The sequence below is a fragment of the Onychostoma macrolepis genome, unplaced genomic scaffold, assembly GCF_012432095.1.
Source record: "Onychostoma macrolepis isolate SWU-2019 unplaced genomic scaffold, ASM1243209v1 Scaffold95, whole genome shotgun sequence".
Taxonomy (NCBI): domain Eukaryota; kingdom Metazoa; phylum Chordata; class Actinopteri; order Cypriniformes; family Cyprinidae; genus Onychostoma; species Onychostoma macrolepis.
The window spans coordinates 10,001-14,161 of record NW_026704919.1 but is presented as its reverse complement, the minus strand read 5'-3'; positions in this window follow the sequence as shown (position 1 = coordinate 14,161).

Below are 4,161 nucleotides of genomic sequence, written 5' to 3'. Positions count from 1 at the left end.
ACGGTAGATTACCACAATCTGGAGTTTTATCGAGCTGATACATTAATGGCATGACATTCAAATGAGTTGTAATTGCAAAGGGTAGAGTGGGTTGAGTATTTCCAATTGTGTGAAACGAGCAGGCCAGTACCCCCACCCCGACCAACTTGACGCGAAGTATGAGAGAAAGAGAAATTAGTAGAGAGAGCAGCTGGGGTTGCTGAGTCTTCTGGACGAATCCAGGTCTCAGTCAAGCCCAAGATGCTGAGAGTGGATTTTAAAGAAAAGGCAGAAATGAAGTCAGCTTTGTTGACGCTGACTGACAATTCAGAGACCCACCGAGAAAGCCAGAGGTGTAGTGGAAGATGTAGAGATAGGGCGTAGGTTAGCAGTATTACGTTGCCGTCTGCGAGTGATGTTAGAGCGTGGCTGAGAGAGAACCGGAATGTTTTGGAGACACATGATAGAGGTAGAAGGAAAGAGGATAGGAGAGCAGAGTGAGGAAGGAAAAAGATACTTAAGTGTGTAGCTCGGTGTCGTTGCTCGGTTCAAGTCGCACAGGAAAAAGTCGGTCTTTACACTCCTCGGTCTTCACACGAGGAGGCTGAACACGACTGAACGCTTCCGCAGACGCTTCCGCGTCAGCGCACACCTCAAACAAATACACAGTCTAGAGTGAAAAAAAAGCTGTGGTCGCTTTTAATTAGCACAACCACCAGCCAATCGCAGGGCAATGGCTCAAATCGAAACTAACACTTCGCACTTAAGTGCAGGAAAGGAGTTTAAGCTAAAGGGCAGTTATTATAATGATCAATAAGTGCAATCAAAAATATAAACCACAACGAAAAAGCAGAATAGAAATAGGTAGGAAACGAACTATTCTTTCCTAGCAACAAGGAATTAATTTAAACAACAGAGCTAAGAATGAGTATTAAAACACTTACGCACTGCCGTCTGTCTCTTCTGGTGACTAATCGCCTTGGCGAGCCCTCGCGGTACACGCCTCTCGCCGAAGAGGCCACGGAGCCTCAAACCCGCCGCTGGTCACCCGAGAACCGGACCAAGGCGTAAGAGTTAGGGTTAGGGTTAGGGTTAGGGTTAGGGTTAGGGTTAGGGTGCCGCCTACCCCGCCAGGGAGACGTGTCTCTGGGCCTGGCGTCGCTCGAAAAAGCCCCTGGAGCTTAGCTGTGACCGTTACCGAGAACCGGACCAAGGGGCGCTGGGGTAGTGCCCACCCCACCAGCGAGACGTGTTTCTGGGCCTGGCGTCGCTCGAAAAAGCCCCTGGAGCTTAGCTTTCACCGTTACCGACAAACAGAGTAAGGCGCTGGGGTAGTGCCCACCCCACCAGCGAGGCGTGTTTCTGGGCCTGGCGTCGCTCGAAAAAGCCCCTGGAGCTTAGCTGTGACCGTTACCGAGAACCGGACCAAGGCGCTGGGGTAGTGCCCACCCCACCAGCGAGGCGTGTTTCTGGGCCTGGCGTCGCTCGAAAAAGCCCCTGGAGCTTAGCTTTCACCGTTACCGACAAACAGAGTAAGGGGCGCTGGGGTAGTGCCCACCCCACCAGCGAGACGTGTTTCTGGGCCTGGCGTCGCTCGAAAAAGCCCCTGGAGCTTAGCTGTGACCGTTACCGAGAACCGGACCAAGGGGCGCTGGGGTAGTGCCCACCCCGCCAGGGAGACGTGTCTCTGGGCCTGGCGTCGCTCGAAAAAGCCCCTGGAGCTTAGCTTTCATCGTTAGGGAGAACCGTAAATTCCTGGAGTGAGGGGCATCAATGTACTGCCCACCCCGCCAGGGAGACGTGTCTCTGGGCCTGGCGTCGCTCGAAAAAGCCCCTGGAGCTTAGCTGTGACCGTTACCGAGAACCGTACCAAGGCGCTGGGGTAGTGCCCACCCGCCAGGGAGGCGTGTCTCTGGGCCTGGCGTCGCTCGAAAAAGCCCCTGGAGCTTAGCTTTCATCGTTAGGGAGAACCGTCAATTCCTGGAGTGAGGCGGGCCAAGGTACTGCCCAGCCCGCCAGCGAGACGTGTCTCTGGGCATGGCGTCGCTCGAAAAAGCCCCTGGAGCTTAGCTTTCACCGTTACCGACAACCGGAGTGAGGGGCGCTGGGGTAGTGCCCACCCCGCCAGGGAGACGTGTCTCTGGGCCTGGCGTCGCTCGAAAAAGCCCCTGGAGCTTAGCTGTGACCGTTACCGAGAACCGGACCAAGGGGCGCTGGGGTAGTGCCCACCCGCCAGGGAGACGTGTCTCTGGGCCTGGCGTCGCTCGAAAAAGCCCCTGGAGCTTAGCTGTGACCGTTACCGAGAACCGGACCAAGGGGCGCTGGGGCAGTGCCCACCCCGCCAGGGAGACGTGTCTCTGGGCCTGGCGTCGCTCGAAAAAGCCCCTGGAGCTCCGCTTTTTAAGCGCTCAAAACCTAAGTCCACAAAATCACACGTTCAATCATTTCCCGACGGCACCTCAAACCAGCTTCCCCTAACGGACCCACCTCCAGGGTCGCGGTCGAATCCGGAACCTACCCAGGGACGAGGCGCCGTCCCCGGCCTGCCTCGGCGCCTCAGACACCCTGGATGTTTGGCCCAAGCCCCCGTTTTCGACTTAGTCGTTTTTCCGAACCGAAATTCATCCAGGGTCCACTCCCCGCACGGCCGTGCCCGAGAGGGCCGCCCCTGGTCGGGGAAGGCCGGAAGAGGCCCCGAGGCGACCGTACCCGCCGCTGGTGACCCCCAAAACCTTATCCCGATGGCACCTCAAAACGGCTTCCCCTAACGGACCGACCTCCGGCCCGCGGGCGAGACCGGAGCCGTAGCCGGGAAAGGCGCGCTCTCCTGGGCAAGGCCACCGACGAAGAGGGGGTTGGAAGTTCGACCCTAGCCCGAAACGAAACGCCGAGGCCCAGCGACTCCAAACTCGGCACGCAAGTAGACCCCGACGGGCCCTATCCGACGCCGCCGCCCCCGAGTCGATAACCCACCGGGGGCCGGAGGTAGCGCCCCCCAAAGTTCAAATTTTGACCGGGAATAACTCAACCAACTCGAGGGCTACCTCTACCAAACTCGGATCAAAATTACACCTCCACGGCCCCTATCCAACGCCGCCTTCCCCTAGCCAAAAGTCATCCGGGGGCCGGAGATAGAGCCCCCCAAATTTCAAATTTTGACCGGGAATAACTCAACCAACTCGAGGGCAACCTCTACCAAACTCGGGTCAAAATTACACCTCCACGGCCCCTATCCAACGCCGCCTTCCCTAGCCAAAAGTCATCCGGGGCCGGAGATAGAGCCCCCAAAGTTCAAATTTTGACCGGGAATAACTCAACCAACTCGAGGGCAACCTCTACCAAACTCGGGTCAAAATTACACCTCCACGGCCCCTATCCAACGCCGCCTTCCCTAGCCAAAAGTCATCCGGGGCCGGAGATAGAGCCCCCAAAGTTCAAATTTTGACCGCAATAACTCAACCAACTCGAGGGCAACCTCTACCAAACTCGGGTCAAAATTACACCTCCACGGCCCCTATCCAACGCCGCCTTCCCTAGCCAAAAGTCATCCGGGGCCGGAGATAGAGCCCCCCAAAGTTCAAATTTTGACCGGCAATAACTCAACCAACTCGAGGGCAACCTCTACCAAACTCGGGTCAAAATTACACCTCCACGGCCCCTATCCAACGCCGCCTTCCCTAGCCAAAAGTCATCCGGGGGCCGGAGATAGAGCCCCCCAAAGTTCAAATTTTGACCGGCAATAACTCAACCAACTCGAGGGCAACCTCTACCAAACTCGGGTCAAAATTACACCTCCACGGCCCCTATCCAACGCCGCCTTCCTCTAGCCAAAAGTCATCCGGGGGCCGGAGATAGAGCCCCAAAGTTCAAATTTTGACCGGCAATAACTCAACCAACTCGAGGGCAACCTCTACCAAACTCGGGTCAAAATTACACCTCCACGGCCCCTATCCAACGCCGCCTTCCTCTAGCCAAAAGTCATCCGGGGGCCGGAGATAGAGCCCCCCAAAGTTCAAATTTTGACCGGCAATAACTCAACCAACTCGAGGGCAACCTCTACCAAACTCGGGTCAAAATTACACCTCCACGGCCCCTATCCAACGCCGCCTTCCCCTAGCCAAAAGTCATCCGGGGCGGAGATAGAGCCCCCAAAGTTCAAATTTTGACCGGAATAACTCAACC